The sequence below is a fragment of the Manis javanica genome, chromosome 2, assembly GCF_040802235.1.
Source record: "Manis javanica isolate MJ-LG chromosome 2, MJ_LKY, whole genome shotgun sequence".
NCBI lineage: Eukaryota > Metazoa > Chordata > Mammalia > Pholidota > Manidae > Manis > Manis javanica.
The window spans coordinates 214,388,467-214,412,109 of record NC_133157.1 but is presented as its reverse complement, the minus strand read 5'-3'; the positions used below and the strand labels follow the sequence as shown (position 1 = coordinate 214,412,109).

Sequence of the window (23,643 nt, the reverse complement as noted above, 5' to 3'; positions counted from 1 at the left end):
CCACAAACATGGAAGTCAACAACAGCTTCAACCTTAACTCCACTGTCCTGAAGATTCTATCTTGACACTTCCCTACTCTGTCCTCTCTCCCTTCATGACTTACAGGCTGCCTCATTTGAGGCCTTACACCATGTATCTTATTTAGATGAACTTTCTCTAGACTCCGTGGTATAGTGTGGTTTCTTTATGCCTAACACTTGTCACAACAATATACTGTAATGGACTGTTCTGGTGTTTCTTCCTATGCAATTGTGAGCTCTTGTGGTTGAGGAACCATGTCTTGAGTATTTTAGATCACTAACATATTGGTTTAGCACCTAGTATGAGTACAATGACCTTGTTTCCATTCCAAAAGGGTAGATATTTATTAAAGAGACTCATCCTCTTTTACAGCTGAGAAGAAAAATTTTACCGAAGTACATGACAATGAAATTCTGGTGTGTTTTGAGAAACCCTTTAGCTGTAAATCTCCAAAGACAATGGACCAAGTAGAGTACTAAAACCTATTCCATTCTTTGAACTGACAATTCATAGTATTGGAAATGCAATTGGCTAAAAGAGACATGGATAAACACATCATGGGTATCAAATAAATACGAGGTTGGAGCAATCAAATAGGATTTGTACTATTTTTTGTAAATAAAATGAGTATCTAGCATTGGCAAATGTAGGCACATAGCGTTCTCATTCATTTGTGCTCACAGTGTAAATCTTTTAAAGTTTTTTTAAAAGCAATTCAGCAGTGACAAGACACTCAGGAAAACAACCAATACGAACAACAAGAATTGGCTTGTTGTCGTTTATGATTCAGAAGCACCACAGCTCTTCCTTTCTGCTTCTTCTTCCCTTCCCTTTCCTGGAGCCCAAGAAGCGACAGGAGCTGGAGGCAGAGGGGCTGAGGCGGCGATGGCAGGAAGCCTAATGAAGCAAATGTAATCTTAGCGGTGAACCCAGAGAGTCAGGAAATCAGCCTGGCTAAGCCAGCATCGGTCATGGTTTCAGGCCTATTCAGTGCTGCAAGTCCTTCAAACAGAAAGTCATCCAAAACAAAGCGAAACAAAACACACTGGGGATAGAGGTTAATTAAATACATCATTAGAATTTGGCTTCTTGGAAAGTCCTAGGGGGAGACCGAAAATAAAAATTTCCACTTACACTTTTTTGGTTGGTTGTTTTGCTTCAAGGATTCTAATACCCCCAACTTTACCTTTTAAAAGGCAATGATACTTCAATTTTGAAAAAAATTAATAAAATAAATAAAGGCCCACGTGAAAACCTTTGTAAAAGTTATCATTCTTTGATAATTGCTGGCGACTATCCAGGTGCTTTTCCAAGTTTTACAGTTAACTTGTCAACTAGTCTTCATCTCTGAGGCTCTTGATGCAGTGAAACGTGGCAGGCATGTAATGAGCACCTACTATCTGCCAGTCACTGTGCTAGGTAATAAGCATATAAAAATCAGTGCAGCATCATCCCTGTCCTTACAGAGCTCATGGCCCAGCAGAAACGATAGGCACATGTAGAAATAGTGACAGTAAAATGGGAGCTGTGTCAGAAATGACTTAGGTACCATGTACCACAGGAACACAGAGGAGAAAGCAGGTGGCACCACCTGGAATGCCCTACACAAAAAGAACTGATGCCTAAGCTTGACCTTGAAGGAATGGCAGATTACCAAGCAAAATGGAAAAGGGAAGCAGAGTCCAGACCCAGACAACATGATGCCCAGAGAGATCTGGAAAAGACCATGGAGAATTCAAGGACCAGCAAGAGGCTTGGTCATGCAGGAACTGATGAATTTGAAAGCATGGTGGATTGAGATGGAATTAGAGTGCCATGACTCTTTCTTCAGTCATGAAGAAATTGCAAAGTTTTAAGAATAAAGGACATGAGCCTGAAAAGAGCTTCACATGTGCTATCAGCAGGAAGCCACTTCCTGACAAAAATCTCAGGATTCCACCACTCTCCCCAGATGCTCTGAGCACCAGGATGAAATTTCATACACAGTATGCATAGATCCTTTCCTCTTCCTTCCTGCAGCAAACTTGAAGGGGCCTGGACAGAGCGACAACTGAAACAGGATGACCTTGGATTTAGAACTGAAAGGATTTAGAAGGGGAAAACCTGAAGGTAATAAATACTTCTGGGTTTGCAAAGCTGTGCATCCTGGGTTGATCTCCAGCTAGTGAACTGATTTCCTATGGCTAATTCTAATTCAGTAGGTGGCTGTCAAAACCAGTGTTTAACTTCTGCTCTTAGAGAAATGTTTCCGGTGGGATGACAATATGAAGCCACGGGGGCCAATGACTGAGCAGCCTGGAGAGCTGGGTCATCAGCCTCAGGCAGATGGAAATCTGACTCCTGCTTTTGCCCTCAATTGCTCTGCCATCTCAGGCATACTGCCTACACTGTTTACATCAATCCAGTTTTGTTATTGAAAGGACAAATATATAGCACATGTGGTGTGCAATAACTCTTGGTTGATTAAATTAACCCAAAATATTACAGTTCTGAAACTTGGAAAGGTGATGTTTACATTTTTTAGTGGCTCCAGTACCCATAGTTGATCCTCTGATCCACTGGATCCACAATAATCCTTTGAGCTGAATCAAACAAGGATAGTTATCCTCACTTTTATAAGGAGGCAGGCTCAGAGAGCCTAAACATAGTTCCCAAAGGTTGAACAGCAAATACAAAGTAAAGCTGAGAATGGATTCCACGTCTTCAGGCTAGGCTTAAGTGCTTTATAATGTATCATCAATTCTTTGTTCTTTCTTTCCTTCCATGATTATTTATTACTTCCATGATCAGCTAGTTCCTTGGATGAATACAGTATTCTAAGGATAAGGATAAGCCCACAGGCATGTTCTTTGTGATTACCCTCCTCTCCGTAGTACAGGGACAATAGCTTATTTAAGCCTCTTAGTGGAAACTAGTAGAGAGTCTGGCACTAAGTGCTTTTTCAGTGGACAGTAAGTGGGATTTTTGTTGAATGGGTAAGTCTAATGCAATGTATCTCATGATACCTGTCCCAAGAGTCATGGGAATTGAGCAGGAAAACCTCTGCTTTGCAGAACCAGAAATGTTCAGTAATGCATAGACTTTGAAGTCAAATAATCCAGTTTTATATCCCAGCTCTGTGTGCCTTTGGGCAGCTCCCTTCACCTCTCTGAATTGCAATGTCTTTATCTGGAAACGCAGCCAGTAATATTCGCCTTCAGGACACGTTTCGAGAATTAAAGAACACTGCCTGTGGAAAGCACCTGGCATAGCAGCCTGGCCTATGTGAGATGGTCAGTCAATGGTATCAATTACCACTGATGCAAGGCTACAGGGAGAGTAGCATCAGTTGGAGTTTTACAAGTGTGGCAGGTATGCAGTGAGGCCATAACCAGAATTATGGCTGGAATATCCCACCAGGTCAGGCCACACTCTGAACATGGTTCTTTCTCAGACTGAGAGACCCTCTGGGGCCCTTCACTTGCCCACTGTCACAGGTGGCAGGACAAAGCCCTGGCTTGCAGGGTGGCTGAGTTTCACTCTGGGGCAGAGTTGTGCTGACTTGAACCCAGTACAACTTGTACCAGTGTCATTAGGTCATTAAGGTTCAGAGGTCTGCAGGCGCCACCAGAGTGAGCTTAGTTTTTTATCCTCCTTGCTACAAGGCCAGAATCACACACAGACAGAAGTGTAAACACATTCCCCAAGACTCTGTTTGCTTTCAAATTGGCCAATATGTCCAGGCCTGCTGCCCCCATGCTTCCACGTTCCACACCAAGCCTCAAACACAGGAAGTAAAAACAAGTGAAAGCTTCAATGTTTACTGATTCAAAGAGAAGCTTTGAGGTTGCAACCCAGGACTTTTAGCATTTTTAGTAAGAACTTGGACTGTAACAATTCATTCTCTGTATAGTTTTGACAGATATGGAATGTTAAGAATATATATATTCTGAACCTAGAAATATAAAAGAACTAAAAACTATAAACCCAATAATGAAAAGAATGGAAATAATGTTGACCAATAGTGGGACAATGGTTAAGTGAAATATGACATACCCAGATACTGGAATATATGCAGTCCCTAAAACCATGTTAGTTTTAATGACATCAGAACATGTCTAAACTATAACATAAAAACTTTGCATACAGCATGATTCCAATTATTAAATATATATATAATATATCTACTTAATGAATATCCATATTTATACAATAAATGCTTATCATCACTGTATTAAATATGTTTTAAAAATATAATAGCTTAAATAACTTTCAATCACCTTGGCCTTTGAAAGAGTTATAAGACAGATATTCAATAAGAACTTAGTTAATAAGCATTTATCCCTAATGAGGTTCTAGTTATCTCCACAGACCTGAAATGGTTAAAAATAGATGAACAAATCATGAGTCAAGGGGTGACTTTCTTGCCAAATATTTGAAGAACAGCGTCATATGGGAAGAAAACAAACTGGGTTGTGAGTTAGGAAATCGGTGTTACTACTAACTCTGCTGCTAAAGAGCTGCTGACCTCGGCTAGTTTGTTTCCTTTCTCTGTTTCTTGGTTTTTCCACTTGTAAAATGAAGTGAAACCGTTCCTTCACACATTCATTTATTCAAGAAATTTCTTTTACTATGTAGGAACAAGGGCCAGAGCAGTGGACCAAAGAGATGTGACTTCTGCCCTCAGGGAACTTAGGTTCTGGTGGAGAAGACACGCCACAGACTACTAATCAAGTAAATAAATAGATTCAGTTGGTATAAAAAAACAATCAGGCAGGGTAAGGAGAAAGAGAGCAGTCCAGAACGTCTCAAAGGAGGGGATTTGTAGGTAGGTGGCTAATGGAAACCTAGCCACAAGCTACATAGTTGTCCGGAGGGAGGGTGTCCATGAAGCAAGTGCAAAAACCCTGTGGCAGGAGTGCGGCTGGAGGAGAGAGAACCAGGCAAAGGGTGCTAGAAATGAAGTGAGTTCTTGGTCACTGCATTTACCACACAGAGTCCACCAGAGAGCCTGTTGCAAGCTCAGACGCTCCCAGTGTACTTGAGATTCAAAGTCCAAGCCTCCGCACAGGGAATGCATTTACAAAACTTCATCCGCCCCACCATGGGGCTTTGAAGGCCCGCTGTGCAACTATTAGCTGATCCCACTTAACAAACAGTGACGCAGTCACCAGGCATGTTTGTGCCCAAGCAGGTGATGATTTTCTCTCCGCTGACTCCAGTCAAGGACTTTCTGCTTCCAGATTTCAGGCTCCAGGTGACGTTGGGCACAGGGGGTCAGATGTCAAGTGGAACAGGTCACGCGTTGGGCAGGTGACATGATCTGTACTCAGCTCGAATTTCAAAGAGCCAACTTTTCCGCCATGTGTCAAGCACACAGTTAGTTTGAATGCTGCCAGCACAGTAAGATGATTCATCAATTTCCAAACCTTGGGAAAGGAAACTATTGTTTAGATTTTCAAAATATGTTTTCCTAACCCCTCCAGAGGTAGCTATAACTTGAGAGGATAAACTGGGAGGAAGGTAAGGGCAAAAAAAGAAAAGCAGTTACTGCCATCCATGATTATAAGTCTTACTATTTATTGTGCACTAATAGTTGCATTTCCAAAGTTGAGCAGCCTGGAAAGACATTAATTAGTGAAATAACAAGGCAATTTGCAGTCATCAAAAAAATTCAAACTACTTCAACAGACCAAACATAGGTAACCCAGTCTCATTACATTTTGTCTTTTTAATGGATGAGGAAACTGAGGCAGGGAACATGAATGGATCACAAAACAGAACGTTTATCCAAAGCTTTGTAGAAATCAGATTGTCATAAGGACAACAGGGCATTGGGACAATTTGTGGAGATGTGTCAGAGCAGAAAGATGTGAAGGCAAGAAGATTATTAGGTTAACTTCTCAGGAACACTATCAGCTTTGACATGGGATCAAACCTCTGAGTCTATTTCCCTATCCGGGAAATGGGACGGTGAACCCCTGCCTGACATGATTGTTCTGCAGAATAAGTGAGAAGCAGGTGTGCTGGCATGGTTTGTGACATGAATGGATGCTCTACAGATTGCAGCAGAAGTGCCATTCAGGGAAGAGGAACAAGCTCAGCATTGACCGAGTGTTTGGGGCTCCGTGTTTCTGGATGAAGGGAAGCTAGGACCACACAGACTGCAGGCAATCCAACCCCTCTTAAGGAAAAATGTCAGAAGTCTAGCTGCGTTTCCAGTCCGAGGCATGAGAAAGGATCCTCGCAGGCCCCTTTTCCATGGAACAGCCGGGAGAGTCGGGAAGAGTGGGATGGATGTGTAGCCAGCATCCAGCAACGTGGCTCTGAAATGAGTTTGATTTGCGAGAGCATTTGTAGGCCTCCTTTTATGTGATGCAGCCTTTGTGACACAGCGAATCCTCATGACTGAACTGTCTGGTTCTGTGCAATTAAACCTTGCAGCATATATGTGGGAAGTGACATTCAGAAGTACCTTTATTTATTCACATTAGGGTAATACCTACATCAGACCAACATAGCACAGATGACCAGGAGTGTTTCTCCATGTCAGTCTCTTTTTTTAAAAAAAAAGGGGCCAACCTATATGAAACAAAAGAGAAAAAGTTCGAGTAAAGATAAATCTGAGACACCATCTAGTAAAGGCCCTTTGCTTTTAAAAGTAAAGAAACAAAAGCAGAGAGAGTCACATTCCCCAGGACACAAAGCATTTACAGGGTTGAGTCAGGACCCTGAGCCAGGTCTTCTCTGACCGTACACGATATGGGCCCCTTGGATAAATCTTCCTATGTCTCAGTCAGCGTCCCAGAGGGTGGCAGGACTGTCATTTTCAGAGTCCTCAGTTCTGGCCACACAAAGAGTCCCATCCCTGAGAGAGAGGAATGAAAAATGATGTGGTTGGCCAAAGCAACCAGGTGTTTGAACGCAGGGACCTGATTTTACATCTTTCATCTGTAATTTTTGGTCGTGCTCTCAGATAAACCAGTCAAGGTCACTGAGCATCAGTTTTCTTGTTCGTTAAATATGGATAATGGAGGCTTCTTCACTGGCTCATTTGAGCACCAACTTTAAGGAGAAGATTATATGTGAAAGACATAGGTAAAGAGAAAAAAGGCAAAGACAAGTTCCTGTTCTTTTTCTTCATCTGCTCCTTCATAAACTATTATTGTTATTCTTTTCATTCTTATTGTCATTCGATGGAAAGAAAATAGCCTCTCATTTCACCTAGTTCCTTATCACACACATCTGATTTGATCCCCTTGGGCTTGGGAAGATAAAGGCAGTCTTTATATTGGCATTATCTTTCTGCAAGCAGCATTCATCTTTCCAAACAGCTTGAACAAAGGCAGGAAGCGGCATGGTGAGAGGCTCTGGGTCTGTCGCTATTTATCAATTACTAGAAATAACATAAAGATTCCATGCTTTCCACACACCTTGCTTGTTGTAGAATGTACTATTCTATTCTATTGCCTTGAATTACTTGTGATAAGAAGGGAGTGTTTGTTAAATATTATCCAGCTAGTAATACCATTGTTTGCATAGGATACCTGTTATCCAAAGGTTTCACTTTACCTTACAAATGTCTCATTATCTAGAAGACACATCCCAGGGTCATTAATAACCAAACGTCCTGCACAGCCTTAGTTTCCAAAAGGGGCAAGATTCTGGTCATCTTTCTCAGGCCATTTCTCACCCCATTTCACCACATCCCGAAAGGGGGTTTTACTTTTCTATTGATCAGGAAGGCGATGAGGTCAGAAGAGGGGAGCTGGGCTCGGGAGATACACGCTCCTGCGGTGACGGTCACGGTGGTTATTACGGTGCTAACATTCTTGATCACCTGCCACCCGGCTTACAGTGCTTATGTCTTCACTGATTTGATTCTAGCCAAAATACTGGTTAGGATATTTTTGATGTAGGTAGGAGAAGAACGAATAAAAAATGGTGTGAATAGAAGAAAATACCATTATCTCACCTAGAACACTTGTGGTAGTCGGATACTTCCTGGGCTGGCTCCACAATCTTGGGATTCTGCCATCTTCAGCCTGCCAGCATTTGCTTTCCAGCTTTCCTCTGAATGAGCACAAGGTGACTATTGTGGTTCCTCACATAATCATGTGCAAAATTAGAAAAGAAGAATAAATGTCACTTTGTGAGTCCCTTTTCAAGAATGAGGAAAATTTTCCTGAAGCTCCCCAGAGGACTGGGTCTCACTGACCTGTGCCCATTACTGAGTCATTCACAGGCAAGGGGAAGGGGGTGGAAAATTGCCACGACTGGCTTAAACTGGCCAGTGTGTATGCCCTGTGCATGTGCATGCACACAGAGCTGAGGGGGGACCCAGGATCCCTTAAAGCAGAAGAATGCCCTAACATGATCAGGGGCCCATTAGAGAGGAAAAAGGGAAAGACTGAACTGTCAGGTAAGTAGCCATTGCTGGCCCTGCTTTACCAATGAAGAAGCAGAGGTCCAGAGTAGATATGAGCTCATTAGTCAGGGTACACCAGCTACTGTGACAAAGGACTTTAAAATATCAGTAGTCTAATAAAATGTTTTCTCACTCATGTCATAGGCCACTGACAGTTATTGGGGGTGGGGGGCAGGACACTTCTGCCCATGGGGGGACTGAGGCACCTTCTGCCTGTGAGTCCACCCTCTTGAATATCCTTGGGGTCCTCCCGTTAACTGGGGACAGAGAAAGAACAGGAGGGTTGTCTACTGAAGATTGATAGGTGCCAGGCCTGAAAATGGTACATATCTCTCAGCTCACTTTCCATTGGCTGTAACTTGGCCACCTGGCCACACCTAACTTCCAGGGAGGCTGGGAGGTTAATGTGGCTGAGGATGAAAAGGAAGCCCTCTCCCCAGGTCGCAGAGCAGATGGCCCAGCTGGTATGTCCCGTGTGCCTGAACGCATGGCTGGAGCCCCACTGCCTCTGATCCTGCTGCTGCTCTGCCTGTGGGGCACTTTTAGAATTAGCTACCGATTCATTTAGCTTTCCTTTCCAGCTCTAACCATCTGTAGCCTAATCCCTGAGTCTATAAACTTCCCCTGTGACACTTACCCAGATCTTGCCTCAAGTCTCAATTTCTTTGACCTCTCAGTGACATTAGATTCATCGGCTCCATGTTGCAAAAAGACACTCTTTCTTCAGTGCTCAGATATCATTTTTTCTCTTGGTCCATTTGCTCTCAACACTGGCTCCTGTTCTCCCCCCAAATCCGACTCGTGCCTCTACTTCTCTCCCTGTGGAAATGGCTACTCACAGGGACAGCTCCATTCTGATCCTGGTGTATCTGCAATCTTTACACTGTAGCTCTGAGCCTCTTGCCTGACCATCAAGTAGTAATTCAGATATTACTATTGCTACGACTACTCTCATTTGTATTCATACTACTATTATTATTACCCCTACAGATGTCTTAGTATATTCCAGGTACAGTAAGCAGCACTTCGCCTAAATTACTTTAAGCCTCTCAAGAATCGTAGGGCTTTGTTTCATACCCTTATTTTTCAGATGAGAAAGCTGAAGTTTGAAGAAAAGAAATAGCATGCTTTTAAATGACAGAACAGGAGTTCAAAACTAGACAGTGTGACTCTGAAGCCCAAACTGTTAGCCCTTTTCTGCAATTACCTTTGAAAGCGACATGACTCTGAAAGCTACATGCTGCAAGTTCCCTCTAAGCATCCCTGAGCCTGGTATAGAGCTAAACACATGGTAAGTGGAAACATGTGCCAAACCTAAATGCACACATTCAAAAGTAAGCAGATTTCTTCTCCAAAAATCCTACTATCTCCCTGATTCTCTCTCCATATGCCATTCTTTTCCTGTCTATATTCAAATTGAACCTCCTGGTTGACATATCCCTTCGCTTAGACCCCCTAAACAGTAACATTTATCAGCTGTTCATAATGTTCCAGGCAATGCTCTGTGCACTCTATCCCTATAAGGTAAATCTGATTATTATCTCCACTTACACATTGGAAATTTAAGCTTAACAATTATGTGGAGGAGATAGGGTAATAGCTTAGAAGTCTAATGCTACCGTCCACATTCTAATCCATGAAGTTCTATTGCCTGGGGCAGTACCACTAACTCTAGTATATTCCTTCCACAGTCTCTGAATGCTGTGTTTGCTCCTTACTCATGCCTATTGACAATCCCCAGAACAGATTCTCAATGGAGACAGCCTCCTCCCTAGGCTTTAATGAGCCTGCCCTATTTTAAATTCATTTTATTAACTACTAACACCTGAGTCTTTTCTGTTTCTGTTGGCTCTATTATCTGTCCTTACCTCGTCTGCCGATACCATCTTCCAACACCTTTACTCTTGGTGTAATGAAAGCAGAAGTTTCCCTGTGTTCCCCTACGTTGGATTTATCATTCTTTCCATGATTTAAGCTTTGTTAGGGGTATCAGGTGGGACTTTGAAAGCATCCTGCACACTAAGCTCTGAAAAAGGTGTTCCAGATCAGTGGAGCCCCATCCGGCAGGATGATTCTCATTGCTCCAGCAATTGCTTTCCGCTTTGCTGGCTCATGAGCGGCCCCCAATCAATCTTCATGGGAGCCACATGATAGGTAAAAAGAACAAAGGAATTGAATTTATTCGATTATCCAACTACTATCACTCAACAAATTGAGTACTTACTATGTGCTAGGTTCTGTCACATTCCCTACCTGGAAGGATGTCATGAGAATTAAATGAGATTAAAATCAAGTCTTCAATAAAGTTTCTGTCACACAGGAAGTGAGCCATACATATGTAAGTCCAAATCCCATTTTTCCTTGAAAACAATCAATGTGTGAATGATTCAAAGACTCATTTCTCCTCTGGCATTGCTAAGCTGCACCTCTCCTCCTGGTACCTTGCACCTGCCTGGTACAGAGCTAAACACATGGTAAGTGTAAACATGTGCCAAACCTAAATGCACACATTCAAGAGTGAGCAGGACATAAATCAGGACTTTTTTGGATGCTCTCCCCCTCGCTTTTCCCCTTGGCCCACCGGCTGAGCGTTCTGGAACCAGCTCTGCTCTGTGTCAGTTCTGCCAGCTGTTGGTTTTGATCCCACCTACCAAATCTGCATTACGCTTTCCATTCAACACTGATTCAGCAAATACTTAGTAAGTACCTACCATGTCCCAGCACTGGCTGGGATCTGTGTGTGCAGCAGTGGGCAAGATAGATATGCACCTACACTTTAAGTAGGAAAGAGGCAGTAACAATTAAGTGTGAAAAAGGATAAGCTTGGGTGGTATGGAAGAACATTCTCAAAGCAAAGCACAGTATATGCATAACACAATATTCATCTTATCCCACTTGTCTCAGTTAATCCTCTTTTTCTTGTGTCCAGTTAAATCCTACCCTTTTTAGGGTGCTATTGGTTGTGGTTATAAGGAAAAAATTCAAGATGACTTAAATAATACAGGTTGGTTTTTAGGTTCACACAACTGAAAAGTCCAGAGATAACTAATTTTAGGAGGGATTTCACATGGTAAATCAAGATAAGACCAAGAATTGCTTTCTCTTCATTTTTCAGCTCCAGTTGATCAGCATGGGCTCCATTACTGTCAAGCTCCTCACCTAATGGTTCCAAAATGATGGGCGTTGACCATTGAGGACGCATGCTTCCTAGTTTACAAAAAGCAAAGAGGAGAGCGTCAAAAAAAAGTCCTGACTTTTGTCCAATTTGCTCCCCTTAAGTCCAATAGCTGTTCTATGGGCAGGTAGAAGGATTTCCACCTGTATATTTCTAATACACAGAGCTTGTATTGACCATATGCCCCACCCCTAGACCCAGGGGTCAGCTCAGCTTTCCTAAAATATATGATCTGTCTGATAGAGGAGTTACATGCTAGGCATTGTGTGCACTCCTCAGATTTATGGTTACTGCCAAGTTGCTGTACAAACGGGATTCCAATCTCAGCTCATGCCAACAGAAAACAAGAGTTGCCATTTCTCCACAATCGCACCAACACTGGTATTAAAAAGTTATTTGTGTTAATACTAAAAGATGTGAAAAGGAATCTTGCTGTTTATGAACCATTTTTGTCTCCTTTTTCATAAATTTCCAGTTTAAATAATTTCTATAATGATTCTATACGTTGTTTTTCCTCCCTGGGTTTATTTTTTATACCAACCTTTCGCAGTGACATGTTTTGCAAACAATTTTTACTAGTCAGTGTCTTTCCATTTTGATGTTGGTCCACTTGTTATGTAGATGCTTTAAATTTCAAGGTTTGCAATTAACCAATCATTTCCTTTATGGTTTGGTGTTTTTGTTCCTTAATAAAAATGCCTTCTTCTAGCCGAAGACAGTGAAAATAATCTGTATTTTCACCGACAAGATTAAAAGTTTTGTTGGTCACCTTTAGGTCCTTAATTCACCTAGACATTGTTTTTGTGGGTGTTGTGAGGTGAGGACCTTGTTTATTCATGTACTTATTTATTGTGATTTGGATGGTCAATTTTCCTACTACTGTTTATTGGCTGTTGCATTTTTTTTAATGCACAAATCTCCCCTTAGAAATGAATCTAATCCTGGCCTCTGTATTCTATCCATTGATATGATGTTGTGCTTTCTGACTTCTTTTCTTCCCTTTTCTTCTTTTTCCTCTTTCCCAGCATTTTCAGATTGACAGGGTTGGTCTTGATTCTTACTCATCTCTTAGTGCTCCACCAATTTAAAAGTTCTTACTTCTAAGCTATTCTTTAGAGATTATCCGTAACATCATCACACTCAACCTTGATTTAGCAATGTCAAAGTTTATAATACATTTGCCTATCTCTCCCCAAATATAAGCATGTTAGTACACTTAAGCACCTATCCCCCCTTTTATCTTTCATGGTATTGATAACTAATATTTGATTCCATCCTGCTTACACCACCTCATCACTCATCATCTTGGTTTCTACAGTCAAGCCTTATTCAGATTCCTTTGCGTGATTCTCAACTTACTTGCTAATCATTGCTCCTTGCATTTCTCTCATTCACTCTCAGCGTACCTTGCAAATATTTCACTGGTTTCCAGTATCCATTGCTACTGCCAGTCTAATTGTTGTACCTTCGTAGACATCTTTCTTTTCTCTCTGCTTGCTTTTAAAATCTGTGTTTGATGTTCTGTATTTCTCTATACATCTAACTGAGGTTTGTATTTTTCCTTACCCTCAGAGTTCAGTGTGTTACTTTATTAGAAAGACTCATATCTTTCTTTTAGTTGGGATACTTCTGAGCCATGATCTTTAAAAATATTAATTCTTCCCTTTTATATAGTCTCTCTTTTTTGGATAACCTATTAGATACATGTTGGACAAATTTATTCTACCCTCCATATCTTTTAACCTTTATTTCATATTTTCTGTGTCTTTATTTTTGCTGAACCATATTTTGTCATTTTCCAGATCTAACTTCACTAATTCTTCCTTATTATGATTCTAAGTTGCCATTTATCCCTTCCATTGGGTTATTTTTTTCCCACAGCTACATATTTTTCATCTTAAGCAATTCTCTTTGTGTATATATATTTTATAAGATGTACCCATCCTTTTTAACATAGTACAAGGCTCTTTCATTTTGCTTATAATTCTTTTTTTACTTTATGAATATTCTTTTTTATTACTTCCTAGTACTTCTAATTGTGGGATTGTTAGAACTTACCAATATTCATCCTCATTACCATTTTAATCAAAAAAAGCCAAAAGTAGCCCCCATTTTCTCATCTTAAAATAGTGATGCCAGCACCTACCTCCTAAAGTTATTATACAGATGAAATAAAATAATTCATGAAAAAACAAAACAAAACAAAACCCAGCACAATGTCTAACATACAACAAAAACAAAACAACAAACAAAAGTGGAGGGAAAATATTCTCAGGAAATGCTAATTAGTATCATTAGGAAATTTGCTAAATGAGTATATGAATGCACGAAAAAACCTTAGCAATTCATACACTAAGGGCTATGCATCCCAGATTCTGGAAAGCAAAATTCTGTGAATATGGGAAGCAATGGGATTTCAGTCTACAGCTGAAGATATGTGGGCCTCTGCCAGTATCCAGGTCCTGGGGAACATGCTGCTGGTCCTGGGGAACATGCTGCTGGTCCTGGGGAACATGCTGCTGGCCTTGGGATTCAGGTGGCATTTCCTAGCTCCCCTCTGCACCTCTGTAGAGTAACAGCTCTCTGACATGCTCCTGCTTGTCAGGTGTGCTAGAATTACAGGGGCAGTAACTTCCCACCTCCTTTGGGAATATTATTTACACCCGTGTAATTTTGCCACACCACTTGCATATCACAACCATATTTTCTACTGTTGGAAGAGAAAAAGCAATTTGGGTTAACAGGTCTCAGGGCAGAGAACTGAAGTTGAGGAACAAAAGCAGGTTAATACCTTATTAAGACTCAAGATTTGAATGAGGCAGCTCTTCTGAAGAGATCTAAAAAACCACTTCCCATTGCCAATGTGGGGTGCTCAGGCTGTAGTCTCTAAGTGTTACCTGCTCATCAAATGTTCCACTCTGTGGGCTCACCCAGGTTAATTTCTTCAACTGCGCTTTAAAGTTGTCTCTTCTTGAGAGCAGAGGGGAAAATCGGGTAGCGTCTCATAGAGTGTGTCCTGTTTAGGAAACGGAAATGAGGCTAGGTGACCAAGAGGTGGGGGAGTCAGGGCTCAGAACAGGCCTGTGACTTTCTCCTTTTCGTTTCTCCCACAGTGACCCCGGCTGCGAAGACATGAGGAGCGGCTGGACGAAGGTGAGGGAACTGGCAATATGTAGCCTTGAGAAGAGATTGGGAAAAAACATGATGAATGCCTTCTCCTATCCATACAATGTTTCAGTGGAAATAGATTTTATCTGTGAGGCTCTAAAAACTGAAAGTATATGCCATCATTTATTAAGCCATCTCTTACTGAACACCTGCTCTGTACCAGGCTCTGTGTTAGTGATGGCCATACTAGTGGTAATTTAGTATACAAGTGAATATTATATGCCCAGTGTACAAGGTGGGTTTTTTTTACCTCACTTAATTTTCACAACTGTAGGGATTGTATTGTCTCATGTCCTTACAAACCATAATGTTGCTTCCCATTGTTGGGAAGCAGATTTTTGCTTACCATGGAAGGCACTGAGATTTAATGGAAAACATACAGATTTGTAGCAACATAAACCCAGGTTTATTTCCCAAATCTGTCACTTATTAGCTCTGTTACCATGATCAGCTTAATTCAAATTCTCTTAGACTCAATCTGCTCACACATAAAATGGGCTAATCAGACTGCCTCACAGGATACCCACAGGATCAAAATGAGATGTAGTTATACAACATGTGTTAGAAATAAACATTTATTGAGCACTTTTTGTGCCAGAAATATGCTAACCAATTTATAAACATCTTGTTTAATCCTCACAACATCCCCTCTAAAGTACAAAGAATTCTGATTTCTTTTAAGGAAACTAAGGCTCACAAAGATAAATTTTTTACCCAAGGCCATACAATTTCTAAGTGTCATGGTTGGCATCTCAAGTCCATCTGTTTTACTATACAACCTGTGTTCTTAACCACTGTCTGTCAAACAATTGGGAACACCAATACCTGAAAAATAGCAAAAATGTTCACCATTTTTAAAGGTTTTGAAGAGTATTGGTTTTGAAGTGGTTCTTATGTTGTTAAAGAAGTTAGAGGAGGCTGTTGCTGAAGTGCTTTTCACCTCTGCATTCATCACTGACGTACCATTAATCTCGGCACAAATTTTCAACATTAACTTTCGGAAACCTCCACCATGCTCAACACTTGATGCCTCCTTTCTCCTCAGCTAGACATGCATACTGGCACTGGTGATCCACACTGATCCTTCCAAATCCCATCTCTTGGGCTAATTCAGTGACCATTGCTATTTCTTACCCATCCGGGCATCCTCCCTTCCCTCCTTGATGCCTGTGTCTTTAGAGTGGGAGGGGCTAATAACTGGGGATGCAGAGTTACCCCAGCCCCACTACCAGTCAAAATATACATCTTAGGGAAACTTGTTGACCACAAGATAATTTCCTTTCACATCCACAGACTTCTTTAATAGTTTGTATAACTGGAAGCTATGTTATGATGTTTACATTACAGGCGTCCCACCTGATCTTTCTCTTGGACCTGATCTGGCTTCAGGAGAAACAAAGGTCTTTAAACATAAGTGAGTGACAGAAAGAAGAAAACAGAGCCTTCCCTTCAATAGAGGAGACTCTATGTGAGGAGCTGGAAGGACCATGGGAAATGTTCTATCTGAACTTTTCTTTCTACTGTTGTGGAACCTGAAGACCAGAGAAAGCAACACACTTGTCGAGTGTCTTACCTTTAATTTCCTACCTATTTTGTTTGCCTTTTTCCCTGCCTCTCAGTCCCAACAGTACACACAAGTCACTGAAATTATTCTGTCTAAAAAGTTATTTGGATAAATAAACCCCAGGTCTTAAAAATGTGACAATTTCATGGAAGATTAAACTACACTAGTCATTTTTTTAAATTAGATGAATATTCTCAAAGAGCAAAGCACAGTGAAAAGAAAAAAGACTTCTGAGTCTACCTGAGTGGTTTGAAATGACTCTCTCTTATTCAGTCACTATTTGACCTTGAGTGACATACCCAGTGTCATTGGTCTCATTTCTCTATGCTAAAGAAGGAGGATAATCCCTTCCTGATGTGGACTGCTGAGAGGATTAAACAAGTTTCTGTAATTAAAAGTGCCTCTCCTCTGGCTGGCACACAGTAGGGTCTTCGGTAACCACAAGTCTTTCCTTGAACAGAATAAGATTCAGTTGCTCCTAAGAGGGCTTGGTAAGTGTTGCGGTGAGGTGAGCTCAGAACACAGGCAAGGGACCAACAAACCCTCAACAACAGACCCGTGTTAGGGCTAACCACACCCAGATTCACAACAGCACACAAGAAGTGCACACAAAAAAGAATAAAAACATACTTGACTTCCAGGGAGTGGGGATACTTCTACGAATCCCAAGTAGCTGTCTTTCTAAGCTTCGCAGCCTGAGAAGGTCTCCCTCATGGGGCCCTGAGTGCACCTGCCAAGGGCCCTTCCAGCTTTGCAGCACTAGATCATTTGGGAGGAGGACATATACCTGTTGGGCTGAAGGAGAAGCAAAAGGCCTGCTTCCTCTCTTGGAGCCTGGGAATCCTAACCATTGCCCTGGGGGACGTCCCTGGCAGCCTTAGCTGGAGTGATCTGAGCCTGGATGAGCCATGATATCGAGTTCCAGTAAAACCCACAGAATGTTCTGAACTTGTGACTAAGCCTGAGCCAAGTAAACAACCCTCAACATCCACCTCAAGAAGGATGATGATGTGTGGTATGGCCTAGTAATATCTTCTCTCAAAAAAAAAAAACAAAAAATGAGAGAGCCGAGAGGCTATACTTTGCCCTTTTCAACACTCTTAAACAATGACATACTCAGCCTCTCTTTCATGCCAATCATTGCGTTAGGAGCTCTGTCAGCTGGGAGTTCACATAAACTGTGTTCCCTGAAGCCCAGATTCTCCTGAGAACCACCATGGGCGTAACTGTGAGCTGAGCAAGCTGTGCCTGGCTGCAGCTCCCCTGAGTCAGCCCGGACAGCTTCCCTTTTATCTGTTTTATTTTCCTGGTCTTCCTCAAAACATGCTATGAAAAGATAAAAATGTAGAGTCCTGCTTTTTCTTTTAAAGTATGGAAACAGAATCTAGGACAATGATATTAAGTTAGGGGGGGCATTGGGCATGTCATTTAGAGCTAAAAAGAGGGGGAAAAAACAGCTGCTATTTATTGTTCATTGTCTACCAGACACTTAATCCTCACATGACCCTATGAGGGAGTTACTATATTAGCCCTATTTTAGGGAAGGGGGACTGAGGTCCAGAAAATCTGCGTAAACTCGTTCAAATCAGATAGTTAAGAGATACGGTCCAGAAGAACATTGAGTTAGAGCTTGTGCTCCTAATCTCCATGCTACGCTGACCCCTCTCCCTAATCTCCCTCTGTGACCACCAGGTTGTCACCCAGCTTCCCATTTCCATCCCTGGACTGTGCCATATTCAGGTTCTGCTCAGATGTTCTCTCCTGGAAAGAGGGATCTTCCCAGACTACCCGACCTAAAATAGTGCCCTCTGTGGTCAGTCTGATTATTTTCATTGCCTTGTTTTCTTCCTTAGTCCTTATCCCAAACTGATAAATATTTGCATATATATTTGTTTAGGGTCTCTGGTCTGTGGCCCTGCAGAATATTAGCTCCTTGAGATCAGGGGCTTTGTAAGCTTCCAGATGATGGTCCACCCCTGACAATTGGATCAGAAACAATCCCTGAGGAAATAACTATGTAAGGGGGTACGGGAGTTGAAGAGGGAAAGATCTGGATTGAGAAGGACAGTATGGTATAGGGTGATAAGCCTAGGATACAGAGTCAGATAGCTTTAAGTTGACTCACAGCTTTGCTATCCGTGAGGTGTGTGCCCATATACAAGTTTTGGTTTCCTCATTTGTAATAGGGATAATTACCTCAGACTCAACAATGCTATTGTGAGGATTCAGTGAGATGGCATACCTTAATAAATGATTCTTTATTGTTTACTTAATTCATTTTTTCCTAGAGCTGGTCCTGAAAGCATAGTAAGCACACAAGGTAAGCATTCAGTAAACACATGATGGATGAAATGCTGGTCATACATAGTTAATAGAGAGGCTATGTTGTGTTACATAAAAAGTAACGAGAAAAAGCAAGGAGACCGGTAACTAAGCCCAATTCTGCCGTAAAACTAGATGTGTACCTTGGACAAGTTGCCTCACCTCTTGGGCCCATGTTTCTTCCTGGTAAAATGAGGAGCTTGGACAGGATGATGTATAAGTTCCTTGCATGTGTGAAATCTATGAAACTGAAAACATCCCATAGCTGATCTGGTTTCCCTGAGATTTCCAGTAGCAAACAATCTCGCCCTGATTATTGTCAGGAAGCTGGAATGACCTCCCATGCTATTTATTTGCTTCCTGGTTTCCAGTCCAAATAAAAATTCTTTATACTACTCACATCAGAGAATAACCTCTGGTGGTTGGACAAAGGATAGGGATATTTACAATGGGCCATTAATTCACTCACTTATCTGGGTCTCTGAGGGTCGTTCTGGATTGGTGAGCCTCTTGACTAGGTTGAAGGAATTCCACCACCCTTTGTACTTGCCCTCAATGAATGGGAAAGGCATGAGATGTATTGAGGTTGTCTTGGAGACTTCTTTTCCAAGTCTGCCTTAGAAAGTTCAGTGATTTTTGTCCCTATTTCATTGTTTCTTTTGACATGCTGATTTATGGGAAGAGGCTACTGCCAAGGATTTCGCTGTTTTAGAGAGTCATATTGGTGACCTGATGTGGAAGTTTTGCATCCTTAACCATCATTTCCTTAGCCATCATTGCAAAGAAACTGATATTTCTGCCTTGTCCTGTATTCAAATAACTACATAACCATAATGACTTCTAAAAATTCAACAGAGTAATTACTGTTTTACAAATTTGTGTCATATGGCCAGTGGACTAGCAGATACATCTCACTTATAAAATACAGATTATCTGAAAACTGATATTGTAAGTCTCACCTTTTGTTTGAACAAATCATTTTTGTATAGATTATTGGATCCTTGTGGAAGTTGCATGGAACTGATATTATTACAGATATTGTTACAACCCCATTTTTCATTTGTTGAAGCTGAATTTCAGAATGCCTTTAAGACTTGCCTAAAGATGAAAATTAAAGCCTGGGTTGTCTGACTTAAATCCTTGACTGAGGTGAAGGAGAGTGAAGGAGATTGGAAAAGAACCTTGGCTAAAATTCCTTTGTTGACCAAACCAGGAGACAGTATTGTTTACAGCATCTTCCCAACATTCTTGTCACTGCAGAGGACACAGAAAATTTCTAGTAAAGGGAAATGACAGTAGCAACCAGCCAGCTACTTTCATAAGTACCAATAAACGAAGACCTGAGTTGCTTTCGATTCCATGGAAATTCAGCAGGAGTACAGAGGTGACAAGCTGGGGTGGGGGTAACAACTCGAAAGACACCTGCTATGGAGTCACCTGGACCAAGTTTGAAACCCAGCTGTGCCACCTGACAGCTGTGTGATTTTAGGCAAATGATTTCCTCTTTCTGTGCCTTGCTTTCTTCGGAGATGAATAAGAATACCTTCCTTACAAACTCATTATAAGAATCAAATATGGTAATGCACATAAAGTTCAGGGCAGAGCCTCTGGAACAAACTAGTAGCTACAATTATGTGTAATTGTGAACAAATCATTTCACTTCATTGGGCCTCAATTTCTTTACATATAAAATAAGGTGGCAGGACTAGGTGAATTCCAGTTGTTTTTCTTCAAGCTGTACACATGCTTTGTGACTGTATTCCATGGAATAAGAGAGAGTTGGAATTGTTAAGAATTTATAGAGTGACATGTCGCTGATACATGTTAAGGTGGGTAGCAGGACCTTAAGAGTGAGTAGAAGGTGGCTATGTTCATTACATCTCCTTGATAATAAGGATGATATTTTAAAAAGCTATCTTCTATTGAGCACCTGCTAAAATACATATCATCTCATTAATTCCCCATGAAAACCCTATAAAGCAGGTAATATTGGCTCATGTTACATATGTAAGAAGAGTAAAGCTCAAATAGTTTAACTGACTTGTTTAAAGCCACCCAGATCATCCATGGTGCATCAAACCATTTCCTCTGGCTGGCTCTCATGCCCTTTGCAGTATCCTGGGCTGGTTCTATTCATTAAAATAGCTATTTAATCTCCATATGACCTTTGTTTTCCTTATTCCATGTCGACCTCTCTTTCCATGCTCATCCTTCTACCTAATAACAATATAAAGCATATTTAAATAAATGCACCCTTTGCTGCATTGTGTGCTTTTGTGTGATCTGTTATTATCTACTTAAATCTATGTCTTTATTGCATAATTCAGCATTTTAATATTCACTTTGAAAAGTGTTTTGAGTCACTTCCCTGCAAAGGTGCTGTATTAAATCACATTCATTATTCTTGCTAAATGTAGACAAGTCATGGTTCAGGTGAACTAGAAAGTAACTCCCATTATCTTCAGTACATTCCGTCACATTCGTTATTCTCTGTGACATTTATCAACACAGCATTTAGGCATTTTAAAGAAAAAAAATCACGTTAAATTCTAATGCATTTAACTAACACTGAGCCAAATTCCACAGGTGAAAAAGTCATTTCCTTGCTACAGGTTACTATGTTGTTTTAACTCTTTTAGAGCACAATGAGAAGATGTAAACACAAAGTGCTAAGAATCAGGGTTTTCTGAACTATTTATTAACTATTGGACTTACATTGCATCATGCTTACAACTATGCTCATCTTATTCTTAATAACGTGTGACTCTGCATTTACCAAGGGTACTGAGATTGTATCAACCCTCTCTCAGATCCCCTTTGCCACCTCCATGTATTCTTTTTTCATTCTTTTGCAAAAGTTCTCTCTTTTAAGGGACATGCCATCTGGCCTTTGTGCTTTTCAACTGTCGCCTTGACTAGCATGTACCAACCTCACTCTCTTTATTCACGGAGAAATCACAACCATACTATGGACTCCAACTCTGGTCATCTTGGATGCTACAGAGAGTCAACATGGTCTTAGGCTGTCTTGAGATGAGGACTCAGACCCAAGTGACTTATGAAGGCAGTACCCCCAGGAGAATCAGGTAAAGGAATGGGGGAGGCAGAGCAAGAAGGAGATGTCTGATGAAGTCCTGTGGAAGGGAGCTTCATCTTCCTCCTGAAGGGGACCTCTGGAGCATCGATTTTACCTCAGCCCAGAAAGTAGTCTGTTCCCACACCCTTCAGGCATTGGTCAAGGGCCACTGGGTATAGGGAGGGAGGCTATAAACTCCCAGAGACTGTCTGCGTGTGTGGGCTAAGCTGCTCCTGTAGTCTAAGGGCTGTCCTCTGGAAAGAAGATAAACCGCAGAGAAGTGGGGCGGGGCTTGAAGAAATTCTAACAGGCCATCCGAGAGAATAGGAGTTCAGTACCAACAAGATCCACTAGAGGCAGTCACAGGAATCAGCCATCCAAAGCCTCACACCCTAATTCCTTGACATTTGTATTGTTTTGCTAGAGCCGCCAAAACTGAGCGCAACAAACCAGAAGGCTGAAACAGCAGAAATTTATTATCTCACAATTCTGGAGTCCAGAAGTTCAAAGCCAAGGTGTTGATAAGAGTGGTTCCTTCTGAGGGCTGTGAGGGGAAGATCCCTTCCAGGGTTCTCTCCTTGGCTTATAGATATGGCTGTGCTTTCCCTGCATCCCCTCCCATCATATTCTCTCTACGCACATCTCTGTGTCCAAATTCTCCTTTTTATAAGGACACCTTTATATTAGGATTATGGTGATTATATAATAATTATTCTATATATTATTAGGGACCCACTCTACTCCAATATGACCTCATCTTAACCAATTATATCTGCCGTGACCATATTTCCAAATAAGATCACATTCTGAGATACGGGAGATTAAGACTTCAACATATGAATTCCATCTATAGGAATATTCTTCCTTTTCAAAAACTTCATTAAACCCCAATTCAGTAACCCACTTCCGTACCCACATTCAACTTCTTACCTCTCAGTATTCCTCTCTGGAATCTTTAGCTCCTCTCTTTTTACACCGCCACATCTGTCATTGTGTTTCTCACAACCGTTAGTTCTTGACTAATACAACACAAACTAGGATAGTTATAAAATTTAAAGCATATGAAAAAATGCTCAGTAAATGATAAACTCTTGTATGAGTTTTAATTGCCATTTATTTGCAGTCCTTCAAGAAGTATATATTGAGCTCCTATCTTGTATTTAGCACACACTCCCTGGTGTTTCTGATTTTAGAAAACTCTATATATACAGGATGGAGTAGAGGAAGGAATGAGCAATTGTGAGGCCACTGTAGTGTTGCAAATAAAAAAGATGGGAGTCTGGATGAGGGAAGCACAGAGGGGACACCGGGAGAGAAAAGTGAGGCACAACCCTAAAGCCATTGGTGCAGACTTGGCAACTTACTCGGTATTGACAGGGACGACATGGGGAGAAAAGGCAGATTGTGATACACTTTTTGTATCAAATGCTATGATGCATCTACATTTTATTTTATTCTATTGTATTCCTACACTGCTACTGTGTCCCCATTAACTGCCAAATAAAAGGCAAACCCTTCAGCAAACTCTTCCCCAGCTTGGCCCCTATCTGCTCTCCGGCCATATATTCCTCTGTTTCCCTTCACATCTCTCTTCACACCTCGCCACATGACTTGGAGCTAAGCTCTTAACCCTTGTTCTTACTGTTGCACCTCTTCTCCTCTCTTCCAGCAAAGTCCTTCCCTAATGGACAGCTGACGGGTGCCCACACCTAAGCTGAAGGAGTGAAACCTCCTTGGCCTTGCCCAGGAACAGTCTCGCCCACTGTTATGCCGCCCTTACACTTTGTAAGTCCTTCTTCATCTTTCTTCTCACAGTGATTCGCAATCATTTCTTATGTGTGTGTCCCTCATTCAATCATAAACTCCTTGAAGATGATAACTTGTTAGATCCATGTTTATGTCCCCAGTCC

The 23,643-nt window shown here is 41.3% G+C and overlaps 1 long non-coding RNA gene across 6 annotated transcripts; it reads right to left on the bottom strand.

Annotated features, from left to right (window-relative positions):
• Window positions 1-2,772: 2,772 nt before the first annotated feature.
• On the bottom strand, window positions 2,773-18,777 carry LOC118972819 (uncharacterized). 6 transcript variants are annotated; one of them, XR_012128527.1, is made up of 5 exons: window positions 16,966-18,777; window positions 14,501-14,619; window positions 7,976-11,635; window positions 6,507-6,868; window positions 2,773-5,429 (listed from the first exon to the last, which is right to left on the bottom strand). It is a non-coding gene; the product is annotated as an uncharacterized lncRNA (long non-coding RNA). The 6 variants fall into 6 exon arrangements; XR_005061920.2 differs by lacking the exon at window positions 6,507-6,868 and having other exon boundaries at window positions 7,976-8,104; window positions 11,588-11,635; window positions 16,966-18,769; XR_012128525.1 differs by lacking the exon at window positions 6,507-6,868.
• Between the last annotated feature and the right edge of the window lie 4,866 nt (window positions 18,778-23,643).